At 38.3% G+C, this 20849-nt stretch overlaps 1 pseudogene; it reads left to right on the top strand.

The window, feature by feature from the left end:
- Positions 1-7001, top strand: part of LOC139715857 (anti-apoptotic protein NR13-like) — a 44425-nt pseudogene extending 37424 nt beyond the window's left edge.
- Positions 7002-20849: the final 13848 nt, after the last annotated feature.

The following is a 20849-nucleotide window of genomic DNA, read 5'->3' as shown; positions in this document are numbered from 1 at the left end:
TCTTTCCAATACATGGTACATGTAGGTGGTTTTTCTGTTAATAGGCACTATCGTGTTACTATTATGTTGTTGTGTTTAACCTAAGATTGCGCTGTAATCCTGCAATATTTTTCAGTGGTATGGACTGACCAACAAACCAGTCTTTAGCTTGTGCAAGTGTCCTGTTTGATTGAATGAAATGGAAACAAAGATGTCATATATGTGCATAGATAAACATGCACCCACTCTCCCCTCCCCCTCATCTACCTAGCATACCAACCCACCTCTTACTAACATCCGCTCGGTAATTATTTGCCCCACCCTGTCAAGCTACACTTGTTACCTGAGTGTTCTCAGAGGATATAAACTTTCACTGGCCACAGCTCATTAGGTGTAAAGTTTCCACGGCAGCTGCACTCATGATTATAAATACACAAATTATACTTTCATGCACATTTGTTTCACAGTGAAAGTGTGAGCTCTTCCATATCAGTAACAACCCCCCCCCCCCCCAAAAAAAAAAAAAAAAAAAAAATATATATATATATATATATTTTTTTTTTTAAAGAACCAACCATATGGCCATGTAAGATATACAAACAAATATTTGTCATACACATTTGTCTTTTTTTTTCTTTCTAAGTTTCAATGTCCCTTTCTGGAGTGTTTTTTAAAACTCTTACTTTCTATACTCTCCCAACTGTCTGGCTTTTGAATGTTGATGGAAAAATTGAATATTTTCAATGCTTCACACTGTTATACGCCTCATGGATGCTTCACACTACCAATTCCTGAACTGTAGTCTACACGAAACATTCATTTTCATGTTTGATCAAAATTACCATTCCTCCCTTGTCTCTTTTTTTCATTCCAAATTTCCTTCCTTTGATCCCTTCTGCAAGAGTGCTCAAATTCTGTCTCTCCGCGAACTATTAATTCCACTTGAAGGAATTATGTGATCGCTGTCTCCCCTACATTTTTACCACAATGTCCTGGTTTTGTGAAACAGCGTTGAAACGAAATTAGAGGATTACGTTTTGCTGAAGCAACAACATTATATCTACCGTGTGTAAAATGGGTTACCACGTGCGGATATTGTCAGAAGCAATTTCGATGAAAATTACCCTCTGATGAGAATAATGTGTGCGTTCAATTAGAGGGTGCGTGGGAAAATTGGTGTAATTTAGGAAAATGTGTTTGTAGAGCAAACATCCTGATATGTTTGATATTGTGGTAAACCAAGAAACCACAGAATACATGTATGTGACCTTATTTTGCATTTTTAATGGGTTAATTTCTCTGATTGAGTGAATTCTGGTTTTTGGTATGCAATCCCTCCTCGATATTCACTACACTGGAAAAGGGGTCTGTTAGCCTCATTTCAGTAAGTTATACAAACAGACCTCTTTATGCACAAGTATGAAGAAGATGTTGAAATATGTATTAAAAGATAAGAATATTCTAACTGATGATGTAGACTTCACATACAACACAATCATGGTCAAGGTATTGTAGATTTGTGCATGTAATGTACTATCTCTGAGACGAATGCGGTATAGAATGCTCTGTTACCAAAAGAACAAATGCATGACACACCATCAATTTCAAAGTGAGACAAGTTACAGAGATTACGTCTTCCAAATCTTGAAATCGCTTGATCTTGTTGACTGATATCACTGATAGTTGAGCCTTTTTTCTTTTCCATCCAGTGGTCATGACTCGTGCATACCACCTCATCGTTCGATAGCTCACCGGTCTGCTCTTTGTTTTCCCATCTGCAAATTTCTCACTTGCAGGAGTCTCATGGGGAAGGATAGCAGCCCTCATTTGCGTTCAGCGGACGCCTGTCAGTACATTGCGCCAGTAATAACCTCGAGGATCTCGTGGGCAGTATTATCGATGGACGCAAGATACATGGACACCAAATTGATAGACTGGATGCAGGAGCATCAAAACTGGGTAAGGGCTGACAACCGAGGGCGACATTCAGCAGAGCATCTACCTCCTGTTCCCAGTGCTATGTGCATATTCACAGCCATTTACTTTTTTCCTCAGTGTGTTTTTTTGTGGTATGTTGGGTTCATGAAGTGGAGTTAGCTGGTGGGAATAATTTAGCTGTGAATTCCAGGCTAGTAGCACAGAAAGTTTGTATTTGATGACTAGATGATATTCATTGTACCTCTGTGGTTAGCCTGAAGCAGATAAAATAATTGCATTCTCACTTCTCTGTCGTACACAGCAGATTGTATTAAAGCATTAGTCACTTGGCTATGCATTTATCTTCATTAAGTTTCAACATCAAACCATCAAATGTGGAATTTATGTACCGATATTTATATACACATACGTATGTGCAGGGTGCTCCCATTACAGCCAACATTGTTGAAAACACACAGAAGTAAAAATCCAAGTCCCAAACTTATCATCTTTATATGTGATGTATCTTTTTGTTCGGCTATAACAAAATTTCGATACAGTATCATGGAAGAAAACTGCCGGTCCCCAAGGATTATGATGGGAGTCACCTGTGTACACAGATATGATTCTTAACAATATTTCCCTTCAAATCTTTTTTTTTTTTTTCAACGTGGGTCTGATATGGTGTATGCAGTTGAGATTTGGAGTATCTGCTGGTAGCTGTATCCTAACTTACATTCATTTTGTTTGCATCATCTGTTTGATGACATTAACAGTGATATGAAAGTTGTTATTCTGGCTTCCGAAGACTGAATGAAGCTCTTCCCCCGCCCTACCCCGATTCCCACCCACTCCCTCAGTCCAATATGATTTATGGCAAGCCAAAATGCACCTTTTTTTTTTTTTCAAAGACCCCATAAATAAAGTATACTTTACCATCTGATCCGTATGAAACAAATGTTTGCATTTAAGTTTGATGAATTACATCTTTTGTTGATTCCCCTCCTCTCAGAAGTATCATATGCTTGGGCTAATCTGCTGTATGTTATGTATGTACACGATGATGATGATGATGATGATACAGCAATGTATCTTTCATCGACAATTTTCGAAAAAGAAATCTAGTTTTGCAGAGAGTCAAAACAGTAGGCTGTATTTACACTCTGCAAGCAGCAGCAACCAAAACACATCCCAATGAGAAGTGGAGAAGGCATTGAGAAAGGCGTAGGAATATGTTCTTTCAGCCTTTTTGCAGAATTTTACCATAGAGCTCCCTATGAAATTCTTTGAGCAGATTAACCTTTCTCTGTCATTCTTTTGATAACATTCTGGCTCACACACTCATTTTGTTTTCCATCCTTTTTATATTCTCTTCTCCACTTTCTCCATGACGCTATCCAAAACACTTCCTAAAACGTCCTCCTCGGGATCGGAAACGTTAGGACGGTTTTATGGAATTTTTTGAGGAGGAGAAAGGAAAAGTTCGAGCGAGGGAGACGGTGTCGTCAATTATGTCGTCCGCATGCCGTATGGCCGTGTTCGGTGCCGGGATCGCAGCTTTAGCGTGTTTACTGAGAAGATAGGACATGTTCCTCCTTAGTCTTCTATGTCCAGTAGTTTTGTTGCATTGTTTATGCAAAAAATAAAAAGTGAGGACAACTTGGTTTAAAGTCATGTGTTCAATATGAAAGCAGACGCTCACAGCTTTTTACTCGCTTTGTTGTCGTGTGTGCACTCGGTTTTCGTTCTTCCACGTATTCATGCCGTGTCCAATCTGACGTGAAGAACTGTCTAATTATAATTTGTACATTTCTCTTCTCTGTGCTCTGAGGGCTGATTAAAGAGGACATAAAGTAGATATAATGTTGGTCCAAAAAAAAAATGAAGAACAAAATATTTCTCTTGCACTGTTCTTAATCACTGCTGGTCAGTTGCAGCTTCTGAAACCTCTTTGGGGAATTTTGGGCAGTTTGAACACAAAAGAACTCTTTCTGCTGTGTGTTTTGTAGTGTGGTGTGGTTTCTTTCTTAAATGACTGGTGGGGGCTTCAATTCTTTAACCACTCTCTATCTCTCTCTATAAACTGAATCTGTGGTAAAAAAAAAAGAAAGAAGAAGGTGCTCCAGCAAAGGGTATACTTATTACAAACCTTTTTGTGCTCCAAGAGGCCTATCATTGTATGTAAAATTCGATAAAATGCAACAACTGTAAATTCTGTTTATGATTATCATTTCATGTAGTCCTTTCATCTGTACCTTTGGTTGCAAAAAAACAAACATCTTTTCATCGTACTTAAACAGCAGAAGAATATTCAAAAGTGAAATTAAACATACATGCACAGTTTGATTGCAAAAGTATCAAGCAGCGTTATGTCTTTCTGCTACATGACACCTGCTGAGCTAGTTACGAATTATAGTTAGCCGCCACCAGTGAAATTTTACGTATTGGTGAATTAGGCATGCTTCCTCTACGAGGAGATGCGTTTTTCAATGAAATATCCTGATAGCTAACATTATTCAGCACAGCAACGTTGAAGGGAGGGGGGGGGGGGTGGAAGGGCCCTCAAATTATTTTTTGCCAGATTGTGCTGCAAGTTTTCTGCCAGTATGGCTGTAAAAACAGAATACATTTCATCGGTCACTTCTCTTTTAAGTGCGAATTGACTTCATCAATTTGTCCTCTCTTGACATAATCGCTACTACCCATTATCCCTTTGCATGTAACTAACATTGGTTGCACTCAATATAGTCTTTTGTGTGGTCCCATTGCATGTGTGTGTTACGAGCACGTTTGCTGCATGCCTTTCCTTCTCCTTGTTTTATTGATGATGCGTTTTATGTTTGTGACTGGCAACCGAAAAAACAACAATGTTAAAAGAAAATACATTGATACTTTCGAAATCTTTATTTATGAGGCCTGAACGCTAAATCCCGTCATCAATTTTCAAGGCCTCTTGTCATCCTTGTTGCCGCTGTGTGATTATGAGCTATCCTCTTCAGAGAGTATAATATCTTCACTTGAGTATTTTCAGGGAATTTAGGGAATTAAGGGAACTCATTGATGAAAGGAAAACTGAGTGATAGTTCCTTTCATGCAGAACAAACGAACAAGCATCAGTTGATTCCCCCCTGCCAGATATACCACTTGGTACATTTTTCATGCTATCGATGTTCTTTCCTACCTTTCCCCCTGTGCCACCTTATGTCTTGAGCAAGAATGCCATGCATGTATTAGATGTGGTAGTTCGTCGAGGGGAGACTAAGGGATCGCCTGCAGCATCTGTCCGTCTGTCGTCCGTCCGTCCGTCCGTAACGCTACAAAAACTTGAATAACTCTCTACTGAGGACTTCAATTTCAATCAAACTTGGAGGGAAGAATGGTTATAGAAAGTTACACATTTTACCAAACATGAAGGTCACCTCAAGGTCAAAGGTCACAGGCAGGGGTCAATGAACTTTAGGGCCTAATGTTAAGTTTTTACGGCGCGTTTCAATTATGGCTCGTAACATTTGATCCCTATGTCCGTTTGTGACCAAACTTGGCTGGTAAATGTCCCTTGGGGAGATGAAGGTCACCACAAGGTCAAAGGTCGTAGGCAGGGTCAAGAACTTCTTCTGGGAGTTAGAAAAACATTAATTTCTTCTACACGAATGGGCGAGACACATTTTGGCACTTGCCTTGTTGTATATATGGACGTGTTTCAGACTATGGGCTTATCCATGGTTTTTCATTTTGAAAAGGTTCTTCCTCTGCCCATCAACACAGACCTGCACATTTTTTACAGCAATTTATTTTCCCAAATTACTGCATGATGCACCTTTTCTTGCATTCTTAAATGTAGATTTCTGTGTAATGCATGTTTTATGTTCTCTCCGGCTCTTTTACTATAATATCGCATACATGTATATGTCATTGATATCATATCATAATCAAGAGAGAAAGGAATACACTTGAATGTATTGTCGCTGGAAGTTACAGTTTGTTGCACTGGATGCACCAGAATTACATGCTGGTATCGTGAGTCAATACAACATGCACCAATCAGTATCCATTGTTTGCCAAGTGTAAATCCACTGGTTTACTTTGAACACTATGTTTATGCCCCTTAGCAAATGGAATTCAACCTTTCTTGTCACTTTTGCTGACAAAGTGAGCCATACATGTAGACGGCACCCTCCAGTGGTGCGAATAAGGCATGAGACAAAAAGGTTCACAATGTCCTTTAGAATGACTCTAATCAAGTGTAAAGGTAATGCCATCTTGCAAAAAGAAACAAAACAAAACAAAACAAAACAAAACAAACCCTGCAGTTTGTGTTAAAACTTCAGACATCATTCATTGCTGTAAAGATAAATCCAATAGCATCAACGACAACAGATGTCTTTGGAGCTTACCAAAAGCCATGCAAACTGTGAATCATATTTATCAAAGTCAATGGTTCATATTGCTCATTATCTAATGATTTTGAAAATTAACTTATAATAGATTTATCGTGACAAAGAAAAATAGAAACCTCTGAAAATGCCAAGAGAGCGCCTGTGTAGAAATTATTATTGCATGAGATTTGAACCAGATATTTTGATGCATATATTTATGAATGGGGACAAATAATTTACGAATGAGATCTTCTCTTTCTTTTCTCCCCTTACGATGCCTATCAAGGAGGGCTTCATGCACTTCTTCGACCCGGATCAAGCGGCGGCCAGGTCCCAGGAATCGTTATCAGGATTTGTAAGGACTGCCTGCGGCTATGCCGTGGTAGGGGTGGGGATCGCAGCACTGACAATGTTCTTGCGGAGGTGAAATTATGCACTCCAGAATGAAGACGACGCAGGTGAGATTGGAAGCCATCCCGCGTCGAGCTGCGCCTACGTTACTGTGTACCCACGTGCCGCCGCCGCCGCCTGTGACGCTAGCTATTCTGTGTATGAGTCCTGGGGGAGAATGTTGTGCTCAAGTGCCCTCAAGCATCTGCCATTTTAGTTGATTGGAGAGCTTAGCCTCAGAACTGTCATCCCATGCACCAGAAAAAAAAAAGAGGAATGCCAATCGATGTCTTCTCGCGCTAGTGTTCCTATTCTTTGTCGGTCAACTGCAGGATCGTCATGACTCCCCATCCCAAGCAACCAGTATTATTTTCAAGTGGAAACTAGAAACATATGCAGTACGTGATCACTGTGCCTGTAGCTATTCCATCACGTTTGATAGTTAGAATTAAAGCTGCACACCACTGAATATCAACTGTATGTGGTTCTTCATCAGTTACATGCATTGGCTCTGATGGCCTCGCCACTGCAGAACTCGGCAGTCTTCACCACATCACTGGACTGTTCGTCAAGAGTCAGTCCAGAGACGGCCCATCATCTCTTGCTGAAATGGTATGCTGGCGATGTGCTGTTCGTCCACGAAAAAGTGTCAGTCGGTGCATTAATTTCTGTGCATGGCAACAGCCAGTTGGAGCATCATCAGTGGACGTACAAATCCCTTCTGTGCATGGATCCTTTGTAAGGATCTGCCAGTTGCAGTACTACATAGGGCTAACTTTGATCTTCCTTCCCACAAATCCATTTAAAAAGTCGTTGTTTGTGACTTGTAGTAATTCCCATGGATAAGAAATACCAGGCAAAGCTTGTTTCCCTGCACAGTGGGTTAAAGAATGATCAAACTGAGAAATGAGGTTGTTAGTGCCATTTTTTTTCTCATCAATTATTGCTGTGTGTATCGGTTATGTGTAACTAAATGCAAGTTTCCCACACGCACATGATGCGTCAGTTGTTTACGAGTGTTGTTGAATCGTGACAAATTCAGATGTAAATGTGTTTTTACTCCATAATGCAGCTTCATGTCTCTCTGGTGTGGCATGTGGTATACTTGACGAGGTATGCCTCATCACAAAGCTGGAACAGACCAGGTTGAGAAGTGGTTGTAAATAGAAGATTATCTAGATGGAGCTGTAGTCTTCAAGGGTCATGGTTCCTTAAAATGATGATGCCACGCTCCTTGTGACTTATGAGGATAAAGAAAATTTACCTCTTTTAAAGTGCAATGTAATGTAAACATATATGAATGGGATTGTTTTTTTTTTTCCTCCCTGTAGATATCTCAAGTTTTCTCTGTATTTCAGTAGCAAATTTTGGGGTACAATGTAGTGTTTATCCTTCTCATGATTCTTTGCTGTTGATTGAAGGTTCCTTTTTTCAGATTTTTTACACTGACACTTGCAAAACACGCCCATACACACAGACAGACAGACATTTTCAGTCGCCACCGCTTAATCAGGACATCTTTTGAGTAAGACCTTTGTCCCTGGTCATAAGTAAATAACTGTTCCCTCTAAAGGAGATCAGATATTATTCATCCAGATACTACACCAAGTTTAGTACGTGGACCTACAGGTCACATCATAATGTGCACATACTTGCATCACAGTTAGACTATGATGTACCTTTATGCATTCATGGAAGGCTAGGATGGAACTTGGAGGGAAGAAATTCCTGACATGCTCTACAAAAATGTCCAGTTTCTTCTTGACCACTGAAGCAAATGAATTTTTTTTTTTTTTTTTGTAAGATGTGCATAATAAGTTATAGTTTCACGCCTTGAAATTGCAGAAAGTCAGATTGTAATTTTAGGGGGGGACATATGGTATATCTGATGAAATGTTATGTGTACCATTCAAGCAGTGAGAATAACACGCCTTGGAAAATATTTCCGTGCTAGTGTCCTGTTAAAATGGTGTGCAGAGCAGGGCCTCCCGTTTGCCAAATCCTGATTAAACGGTGACAATCGTATACACCTAATACCCTAAATTTGAGCATGTAAAATCAAATGCTCCTAAATTTTAATCTTTTTTTTTAAAGTGTAGATATGGTAGCCTATGTATAGACTTGTGTATGAATACACGAGAAAGACGATGTTAATAATGACATATGGAAACATGTAAATTGAATTCTATCTTTGACAGTAACGATTGCAAATTTTGAGTAGGTCATGAATTACCACATGTAATCTGGAGTGATAACAAAAAACAACTATAGTTGGCTTTATGACTTGCAACACTTTAAAACTATTATGGTCAGTTTGTGGCTGAAATCATGATTGACCATTGCTTCCTGACCATAATGATTGCCATAGGTTATACACTATCTCCTTGTTTTTTTGTTTACACCCTCAAATACAAACAGAAATGTAGATCAGTCATTGACATGAGCTGATGATCATTATACTACAAGTACTAGTTGACTGTACAAAAACAGTGGGGAAGGTATTAGAGATTTTAGCATAGCCAAAGACATGTGAAACAGAACTTTTTTGTTGTTGTTGAGATTGTTATTTTAGTTTCAACTCATGTATGTTTGTTTTTGAATCCCATGAAAGTTAGTTAATACATTGGAAAAAATAAACCAAGAGAAATTGATGAAAAAGTGGGACAACGTAGAAAAAAAAATGATGTATAGAAACTATGTAGTTTGTGCAGTACTTTTTGTTTCTTTGTTTTTGTGGTTGCCGTAACATCCCCTTACATGTTGACCAAGGGAGGACTAATGAGATTACTGCAGCATTTTGAATCATCATATCTTGCCAATAAATTGGGTATTTGGGGGTTGGGAAAGTTTTTTGGCTACAACCGATTATATGTGAAGCCAACAACCATCTTAGTGACAGAAAAAAATATGGTTGTGTTTTTTTGAGATGTACTATTAAGATAGCTATCTGTCTGAATGAGAATGGTACCAGATTACTACCTTTGCTTTGTGCAAGGAAGAAAAGGGCACATTGACTATTTGGTAGTGTTTCAATGTCAGGGGTGTGAGATGTTCTCGTGATATATTTGAAATCAGTTCGCTTTCTTCACTACTTTGGTTGAATGTGGGTAGTGTTGTTTTCCAAAAAGTCAGACATATGTATTATGAATTGTGAACTTGTTTCTTTTGTGCGTGTTTTTTTAAATAATATATATTTGATAGACCTGTGCTCCCATGGGGGATGGCAGATGCATTAGACATTTTAATATTTGATGTTAGGCTTAATGCCAATAGTAAGGTATACGGAAGGTCCAGGAATGTCCTTGTCTGGTAGTGAATCACATAGCTCCAGGCACAGAAGTCGACCTAGAAATTGTGATATTTACTATCTCCCTCCCACCCATGGGTGTGTCAAGTATTAATGGCATGATATTCCCGTTGTACCTTTACAAAACTTCTCGTAATTATGTACCGTTTCATTTATTTGTGATGATTAATACAGGTGTCAATAAAGTACTTGCCAGTTTACTCTTGTGGAGTATATCCCTGCTTGACTCTTGCTGGGATGGCAAAAAAAACGTGAACAACATCATTTAGTATTTTTTGAATACCTCAGTCGACTGGTTATATTACCTTACCCTGTACATGAATTTATGTGTAGCTTTCAAATCTTATCAGAAAAATTTTATGTGAAGTAGAATTAGAATGGAATGGAAATCATCACGAATAGTTCACTGTTAGTCTTTACTTCATGACCATAACACAGTCCATCGCCAAGCTGTAACAATAAAAGAGATTTACCATACTACTTTCTGTTGGTTACCATTTTAGGATTTAACCCAAATCCAAACCAAACCAAAACAAAATCCAAGATTTGCATTCTAAGTAGAGGTCAATAAAACCCTGCTTGATTTGCTGTGCAGTGATAAGGTTCATGTGAAAAACAAAAATTATGAAGATTTGTAAACTATTACACCATTGAGGGAGGATGGAAGTTTTTCAATAACTCGACAGGGCTCTGCAAGAATCACTAGGCATAAACTGGAAAGCAGCTGCCATGTCGAAAACTGGGTCATGAATTCAGTTCATGTCGCACTTTGTCATGTGAGGAGTAGTGTTTTAGTGTCTGTTCATTGTGCATACATCTACTCTAGTTGTCTTGTGACATGTTTAATGTAATGTGCGTATATGTTCTGTCATCTGCAAAAGGATTCCATTCTCCCATCAGACATTAGGCACTTCATGGAATGATTGATGGATATTGTACCGTGAGTTGATGGAACTCGTTCATGTAGTCGTAATTAGATGTTGCTGTTTGTGAATGTCTTTTCTTTTTTCTGTTCATTTTTTTTAATGGTAGCAGACACTGTGACTTCTACTAATAGAATAGTAGGTGTGAGTGTCTTAGGTTTAACTGTGAATTATGACCCATTGTTGGCATGTTATCTCGGGTAGCCACAGATTGGTATCTAGGTTATGATTTAGGGGGTGCCGGCTATTGTTTAAATCATAAGCCATCATTTCCAACCTGACCGGTGATTTTGTTTTTCTTCGTGATGGCTTAGTCCTACTTTGAAGCAAAAAGTGTTTGATGTTTTGAGAGCTCAGTTTTGGAGCAACGGTGTAAGTTATTCTGTATGATTTTTAGGAACTTGTTTGATGTTGTGAAATACATGTAGTGATGACAGAGCAAAAGGCCTTAAATATCATATTTAATCTCGTGTATTGGGTGATAACAATGAGATTGATTCAAGATGAATTTAATCATAAGTTTTAAGTAAAATTCAATCAGTGTACACACTGGATATATGAATGTAGCTGTACATTGATATGATCCCACCAATCTAGTTGAGGTACGGCGTGGTAGACATTTAACAGCTGGCTGTTTAAATGGTTGGAGGTGGTGAGTGAGACGATAGGACTTCAGTATTCTGTCAACATCCCAGTTCTTTATGACATCCCCACATGTCTTGGCCTTTCTAGATGACACAGTTTGTGCATTACCCTATGCTCTCTTTGCGCTTGCTCTGCTTTGTTGTGTGTCAAACCAATCTCTGTGAAATATTCATTTTTTTTCTCTCAAGTTACTGTCATCAATAAGATATATGTTGTATCTCTCAGAAGGAATGCCTGCAGTTTGGTAATGTTGCTTCTGGCCCACCCGTAGCATTGAATATTATATTCTGATGTGGTATTGAATGTGCAGATAATATGTTTTGGCAGCTGCTTCTTACTCAAGCACTCATTCTCATGTTTGGGACATACCAGCCCTCTCTCCTCCTCCTCCTCCTCCTCCTCCTCCTCCACCTCCTCCTCCCTCTCTCTCTCTCTCTCTCTCTCTCTTGCACGCCCCCAATCTGTATCAGGAGGATACATAGTATATGGACACTGAGGGCGCTATCATTTCTATTGAGTTTTTCACCAAACACACTCACAATCCCCCTGCGCAGTGATGTCTGAGTGTTGAATGGTGAAAGGTTTTGAATTACTGTAATGAACTTTCGTATATGGTACGTATTTGTAACTAGGGCTGTATTAGACTTTCATGCATGCTGCATACCTGCCAACTACTTCTTTGAGTCAGCCCCATTTCAGATAATAGCAAGATGTCAGAGTTTTCCGTTTGCAAGCGTATGAGAGAGGACACACCAATGATATATTACACAGGTGTGTGTACTACAGACTGTACATACACAGGTACACTCTGGACCCAACTGCCAGAATTAATTACAGGGTCTGTATACTGACACACTTGCACTGGTATTGATTGCATTTGTGCTTGAAACTCACCCCTGACCCTATCAGAGTAAAGAACTATTTTGAATATGTGTTTTTGTTTTTGTTTTTTTTAATATATTCTTTGTCTGCTGTAAAAAGTCCCAACAACTGGAGGAGGTTTGAGTGTATCCCAAGATAGCAGCTGTATTTTTCTGTAGTCCTGCTCTGTTATTTGAAAAACATATAATGCTTAAAGCTAGTGTGTACATGTGTTTGTGTGTGCATGTTCTGTTCTTGTGCAAGACAGGCACACATACACACACACACACACATACACACACACACACACACACACACACACACACAAACACACGCAATCCTACTGCTCTGTATCCAATCACGGCGAGTTTATGTATATCCACAATGTGTGTCTGATTGCCAGTATATTGTATCATGTCCATACATGTGTTTTTGCTGTCTTGTTATATTTACATAAAGGCACATGGTGCTGTTGATATTATGCTATGGGAGGGGGGGGGGGGGCAGAAAATACCTGGGCCCTGTTTTATGAATAGTTAAAATTGATTATATAGTTGATTTTAACTGTAAGTCTGTGGCAGCCTGTGTGGTAAGGACATTTAAAATCAATTTTATTTCTTGATAAAACAGGGCCCTGGTAAGTTATTTTATTCTATGTGTTTTGCTGGTTCCACTGCCTGCCCTATTAAAGGAAAAACAAAACATTACAAAACAAATGCCTGTAGTCTTTTTTTTAAGACATTTCAGTATCTGCAGATATCTTTTGGCATCGGTGGTGTTTGGGTATTTATTTGAAATTGTGTGTATAAATATATCTTTTGTTACCTTGTCTCAGTGTACACAAATACTGTAAACCTGGGTTGTTGTCTGTTGATATATGTGCACATACTCCCAGTTTAGTCACGAGCATATTAGTGCCAGGTAACTAGGTCACTTCAGTATTTGGAAATGCTACAAGTTCATAGACAGAAGATAGCAAGAAATGATAATGTGGCAAAAAAAAAAATAATAATGGAGTGAAGGTGAGAGTGTTAAATGGAATATGCAAATGTATTTCTTGCTTACAACACATGCATAAGCAGCCACATTTCTCACTTTGTTCTTCGTCAAATATATTTTTATATCAATTATATCTTGTAATGTAGTGTTTTCAGTTCTATTTTCTGAGTATCCAAATATTTGAGCATTCTGCATGATCAGTTGTTACCAATGTATTCTGCTACTCGGATTTTGAGGTTGGCATCACAGGAAAGGCAAAACAGCATTCCATTGAAAAAGGAAAGGAATTCTGGGTTACTGTAGTCCCACAATATTGACTGTGGTGATTTGAATGAGAAGTAAAGACCACACTACTCACATTGGTCTCTTATTTTTTGTCCTGGGTGATTTTCCTTACGGTTGCTCCATAAGAGGCAACATATTTCAATTGTAGACTTCTTCCTCTTTTCTCCTGCAAAATCCATAGTTCCATCAAATAAAAACAAATTTTTAAATAGGAATTTTCGAAATTTAAATGTCTTGTTCTAAAATGTGCACATAAAAAGATGCGAACAGGAATGACGCATTTGGTAAACCTGTGTTACCGTGGAGTTTAGGACGAAGGGAGAAAATTACAGAGAATCATTCACCATCAGTTCCTGGTCTTAATTTGCAAGAGAAGCGTTGCTAGGTTGGTCTGTGTAGCACGAATATGCATCTCATTCATGTTTGATTTAAATGTGAATGGGAGGGGAAGACTGATCAGCGAGTGGTATGGAAAGGGGATGTTGATTACCTACATTATATGAAATGCTGTAATTAGTGTGTATACTATTTAAGAAGTGCAACAATGTTTTGTAAGTAGATGAGGATATATGATTGCTCTTGTTGATTGCCCCTATAGAATCTATTTGCTAAAAGCTGCTGTTGTGGTCTACCTTTTTCTGTTTGTGCCTCTTGTGTCAGTGTATTTAAAGTGCATTTTATTATTATGTTTAGGTGAGGTCATTGGTTGAATTTGAGTTTGTTTGTTTGTTTGTTTGTTTGGGTTTTTTTTTGGTTTGAAGATATTTTGTCCATAGCTTGTGAGTCAGATTTAAATCATCAAATTAAGCCAAATCACAGTGACTTCACGTCCCTCTCATCTAAAAGATTCCAGTACAGAGTCAGTACATTTTGAATGCTTATTTACACATTTGAGATACTTGGTCTCGTTTCAAAATGTCAATACCATACTTTTTTCGTACATAAACATTGAGGATTAAATAAGAGAGAACTTATCACTGAAGAAATGAGCAAGCTTTTTTTTTTTTGAAGATGACTTGCAGTTTACGCAGCATTAGATTAGGATAGTTCACTTTGCAGTCATGGGATTGTAATTTATATGCAGTGTGGTAAAAGAAAAATTTAAAAAGTGATCTGTGTAATATTTCTCAAGTTCCCATTCGCTACAATCCTTCCGACACTGTCCCAAGTTGGTAATGGATTAGAAATGAAATTTATTAGTCATCATGTGAACCAAAAACAATGTTCCATATGTCATTTTTTTTTCTGTTTGTAATTTAAGAGGATAACCACACTTGGTTGGTTTTCTTCCTTGTCTGACAATCAATTTGTACAATGTGTTAATGAGTAAAGTTTAAATGTGTGGTGTGTTTCTTTCCCGTAAGTAGTTAAGAAACTGTGTTTACTATGTTAAAATCATTGTTTGTTTGTTTTTTTTTTCCCTTTCTATACATCCTTGAGATAAATCTCCTTCAGAAACTTGGTGTCCCAGCATCTACAATATTCTCTGAATGTTTTTATTTATTTATGTTTGAATCTGATATCCCATATTGATTGTATGAACTAGCACTGACATTAGACTATAGTTATACATTTTTATTGCTTGCCATTTTCTCCGACACAGCATAATGTGTGGGTCGCTGTGAATGTTTTCGATCAAAATTTTCTGCCTGACTGGAATCTTGCACATGTTTTACTGACTCCTGGTAAGGTATTTTTGTTATGAGGTGTCCATAGTATGAAGCTGTTGACTGCTATTTTGGCATGAAGTTATCTCTCTGTTTCACATTATTTTCGTTTGGTATTTTCATTAGTGGTAAGTCGTACATATTCCCATGTTCTGTGGCAGCGACAATGCTGTGAGAACTCACGTACGATGTATTTATGTGTATAAAACTGTCCGAACATACCTCCCAGTACTAACAGTAGCATGTAATTGTGTAAGATAAGTAAGGTTGTTCATGTATTGTTATAAAGATAACGATTTCTTCACCATACGGGGCAGTCATGAGCCTTTTTTTTTTTTTTTAAGGGTATCTAGTCTATATAGAAAATTTTTGCCCTTCTTCTTTCCTTCGTGAGTCATGATTCCCAGATGCCTGCTCTGTGTTTGTGTTGTAGAAGCTGTCAGATGCTGAAGAGAAATTTGCAGTGTAGCGATGTATTGAAAGTTTTGACATTGGGACCAAATGCGTTCATCCACGCTGCTTGCGTGGTTTTGTAACTTTTGTTAGCCCCTCCCTCTTTCCTTTTACAGGACTGTTGTTAGACGTGTGCCTTCAAAACCCTACATTGTTTTTTTTTTTTCTCTCTCTCTCTCACTGTAAATGTATTCGACCCCTGAATATTCTTGTCAATGGTGGCCAAGTAATGTCCGTGCTGTTAATGGCTAGTGGTCAGCTACAGCTGTACATTCTTTCTCCCTTATTGTCCATCAGTTGGAATGAAGGACTGTTTACACTGTTTTGCTATTGGTTGGGCATGCCTCTAATGTGCCAAGTGAGGTGCTGAAAGCAAACTTATCCTGACCTATTTGGGGCTGTACATGTAATATTTATATCTCAGAATGATATCTCTTATGAAAGGCACATGAGCAATTGTTTTGTTTGTGAAATGCTCCCCTAGCTTCATCAGTTCCTTGCCCCTGCCCAGTTTGCTGTCTTGATTTCAGAAATGGGAGTATTCTCAGACAGCCCCATGACAAATTGTATGAGTCATAGCACAACATTTGTTGTATAGGATATGATGGCCCTGGCTAGTAAACATAGGAAATACAGGTTGTAAGGATCCTGTTCTACTATGTGATTCCAAAGGTCGCTCTTCTCATGATGTATCACTAATTGTCCTTTTGTCTGTTTTTTTTTATTTTTGATTATTTGAGATTTGATAGTATCACCACTCCCCCCCCCCCCAAACACGCACACACACACACACACACACTCACACTTGCCTGGAGATTTTGTTAAAGGAAAAGACCAGCATACACACAGAAGCAAAAAGAGAGATGTACCATGTTTCTTGTGGTATCATGGAGGGTGTGTTTGGGAGGATACTTCAGTTGTGTTCTTCAGAGTTTCAACCACTCTGATGTCATACTTTTGTTTTCCACTGCTTAGAAGGAAGGAAAAAAAAGAGTTGAATATGTGTGTCTGCTCAATTTCGAGTACAATGCACCAAATAATGACAAATTGTCCTGCAATGCTGCGCGATATAGTTGCCTCATTTTGTGCAGCTTGCGCTTTGTAATTTCGGTGCGGGCAGCTGCTGCCACTAAACATGCCACTATCTCCCACTTGCAACCATGTACCTGGACATTGAATTGCATGGTAAAATGTTGATAGTGTTGTACAAGGTGCTCATATCCACCCCCCCCCCCCCCCCCAATCCTGTCATGTTCGGTCTTTTTTGTTGCATTGCCCAGAGCAGTACTTTGCTTTAAGTGTGTTTTCACGCTGACACGCAGGTCGCAGACCTTGCAGTAGGCAGCTGTCAACAGAAGTGTGCACATGTGCACGGATTAATCATATTTTGTGATGCATACGGACATTAAGTATGACATTTGACTGTTGTGCATGACACACACTCACAAAAATGTGTAAAAATCAGAATGTTAACACTTTTTTTCTGTTTGGCTGGAAATGGAGTCCTGTGGTTCCCTCACCATGCCTAGTATAACCAGGAAGATGATGTCACTGAACAACTCAAGAGGAAATAGGGAAACTGTCCTCCTGGTCCTCTTAAGACTATTGAATGTCAAAAATGCTGCTCATCCTTTTATTGGCCACCCAGTATGCCTGTGAATTGATGTATTCAAATTCATGGCATCTTTTGGCTCTCTGAGGGCTCGTTAAAGAAGGTGTTCAAGTCACCATATGCTATCAAACATATTACAATGTTTGAAACCAGTAGGCAGTCACTGACTGTCTCAAAAATGGCAAGGGTGGTTAAATTTTCTGCTGTTGAAGCACACTTCTTACTGTTTGGGAACCGATAAAATTTGGATATGTCAGTATTGGGTATCTCACTGATGTTGATTGTTTTTGCAAATGTAGCGAATTGTAGGTTTTGTCAGGATTCTTAAACAGTTGCAATCAAATTTGCAAGCAGTTTTCATTGTAACAAGCAGTTTTTCTTTTCACGTCTCGTCTCAAAGACCCTTTGAACATGTTAAAATTGTCTTTGCGACAATGGAAACTGAATTTAATTGCAACTGTGTACGAACCCTGAGGAAACCTATAATTTACTTTGTATGCAAACATTCGCTGCTCTGTGAGGTACATCTGTGCCACCTTACGTTTCAATCAGATTTTCTGATGCAAACACTTGGATGGTCAAAGGGATTTTTTGTGTGTGTGTGCAAAGATAACTGATGTAGATGTATGATTTCTTTATATGAAAAATGTCCATCTATTTGATGTTATTTCTCATTTACCTGTGTTATCAGATATGAAATACACAGTTCAGAAGGGAATGCACATACAGCGTAGATTCCATAAATCAACGGCTCTATTTTGTGTACATGTGCGTATGTGAAAACAGGAAAAGTGGGCATAGGTAGTGGACTAGTTACTATGGTGATGTTATTTTTTTTTGTGAGTGTTTGTTTGATGTTGGTGTGTACACTAGTTATGTCTACAGCTGTTTGTTGATGTAGTTTGATACTGGAATAAACATATTTTTCTGAAATCTGTATCTCAAGTAGTCCAGGTACAAGAGTGTGGTTGGGGTGGGGGTGGGGAGGAGTTTTCGTACTGATTTTATGGTAGGTTTGACAAAAAAGCAGCCCCCCACAGTGATCTTGATGTTTGGTGCCCTTATTTTTAAATTTTCAAGATTTTTGTAAAGTTCTCACTGACTTATGGTACATGTATTGCTTTCAAATCCATCTTCCTTTGTCCTTCATACATTGGAATTGTCATCTGGAACAATACCCCATTTTATTTGTTGCATGAACACTGAGACACATATTGAGTAATTCATCTCCTTTTTTAAAAACAATTTAACAAGGATGCCATAGGTCCAAATGAAGAGTTGACAGAGTATCTCTATAATGTGAATTATACTTGATTTTATCTGCTGAAAATGTTGCATTGTCTCTTTTGTCACTATATATAATGATTAGTTGGATTGCGACAGTCACAGACTTCCTGTGTACGTTGTTTCTGTCATTCCAACTATTTTCTTCAGAATTCTGACATACAGCTGATCCTATCCCTCAATTTGAAGGCCGTGGATTTTTGGTAGTTCAAAAAACCAACAACCAAACTTAAAAAGTACTTTATGTGAGTGATAGACATTTACTACACATGGCAAATATGCTTGATGGTCAGTTTCTTGGACATCATTGGGATGAATCATCACATTATGTAGAAAAAAAAAAGTATTTATTTCTGATATAGCTCATTCTAATTCTTTTAAGTCTGTATCAAGCATTGTAAATGTATTTACCACTAGATGTTTCAGTGCCATTGTTCTCTCTGAATTCACCAGGAGCCAAAAGTGGCATGAACTCTGAGACTGCACTTTCAAGAGCAAATCACTTTAGTGCACTGTGTTAACCATGTTTGCTAGACATTTTGATTAGCATGAGAATGGAGAAAAAGTCTGAAGACTGTGTGTATGATGATTATACACACGACTTCAGACTTCGGTAGGTATGTACACCCATCATTGTTTGACATGCAAGATATTTCGAAGATGTGTATTTTTGTTGTTGTTGATTGTATTCAACAAGTGGGACAATGTACATCATTGTAGTAATATAGCTGGTTCTTTTGTTTGAAATGTTTTGTAGTGTGTACTATCGTCATCGTTGTTGGGAGCCCTCTATAGATGAAATGTGACCCAGAGTTGATGTGAATTCTGGAATGCATGCTCTCCCTTGAAAACATACAAAAACTGTGGTCTTCAAAAGCTTGTTGCTTGTTGTTTTTGTTAAGATTGGTCTTTCCAACAACCACATCTGATTATACTGCCCTGCTCTATATGTTTGTATTATATGAAAAATATGAATATGAAGAATAAGATTATTTGGCGCATAAAAGCTACAGACGTTGTCCTGTTTCTTCATTGTCTTTCCCCTGTTGTAAGGAGTGCACTCTTATCTTTTGATCAAATTGGCCATATTTCTTGAAGGAGCAAAGTAATGGTGGTAGAACGAGTATTGCTGAGTAGAAAAGAACATGAGAATTGTGTTTGTCTGTATAAACTATGTGTGTGTGTGTGTGTGTGTGTGTGTGTGTGTTTGTGTGTGTGTGTGTGTGTGTGTGTGCATGTGTGCATGTGGACACCTAAACTTACAAAAATGTCTGTTTACTTTAAACATTTTTCACTCAATAATTATATCGTCGCTGGGGCGATAAGACCTCGTATCTACAAAATGTCAAATGTTCAGGAGAGCCAAAAAACATGGCGGCCAAAGCACTGTGGCGAATGGGATAGCCTTTCCTTGGACATGCCGTGGTGGCTTCATTTTTGGAGTAAGACAGTTGGGATTTGGACAGGACATCACTTAACCCATTATTTGACCATTAATCCAAGAAACTCATTTTCACCAAAATTGCAGATACAAGGTCTTATCACCCCAGCGACGATATGTTGTATATACACCTTGAGATGCTAAAGATTACTACAGTGCAACAGGCAGATCACATAGTGTAAAGTTGCGTCATGAAACGGAGCCATCTTCAATAGGATTATCGGGATACAGAAGGTCCACTGTGTAGGGACATATGATTAATGTAAATGAAGACATACACTGTCATCAATCTGTAATTACCTTGCAGGTCCAAGCAAACAAAGAAAAACAACAAGAAGGATGAAAGGTTGATATGATAATCTTTATCACTATTCATTTCTGTGGGTCTTTGTATATTTGGATGAGAAAGAAAGAAAAAAAACCCAGAGAGAGAGATAATAAATTTGAGACTGGAATGGTGATACAACGTTTGTAAAATAAGGTTATGCTTTCCATCACTACTGGTACATCATGAGGAAAAATCATTCTGATATTCCAGTGTTTGATACATGTGTTAACTTCTGGCATGAAGTTAAAAAAAAGGAGAAATAATTAATTGTCCTTTTGGTAAATTTTACAGAGATAGCTGTACAGGGAGCGAAGAGTTTCACCTGCTCGCGGTTAAGAAAGTAACACTCATTTTGAGTAATATTTGCGATATTGTGTGCTTT

The sequence above is a fragment of the Diadema antillarum genome, unplaced genomic scaffold (assembly GCF_040938485.1).
Source record: "Diadema antillarum isolate AM-2024a unplaced genomic scaffold, OU_Dant_1.0 scf00000057, whole genome shotgun sequence".
In the NCBI taxonomy this organism is placed as follows: Eukaryota; Metazoa; Echinodermata; class Echinoidea; order Diadematoida; family Diadematidae; genus Diadema; species Diadema antillarum.
The sequence above is the reverse complement of the archived record's forward strand: the minus strand, read 5'-3'. Positions and strand labels throughout refer to the sequence as shown.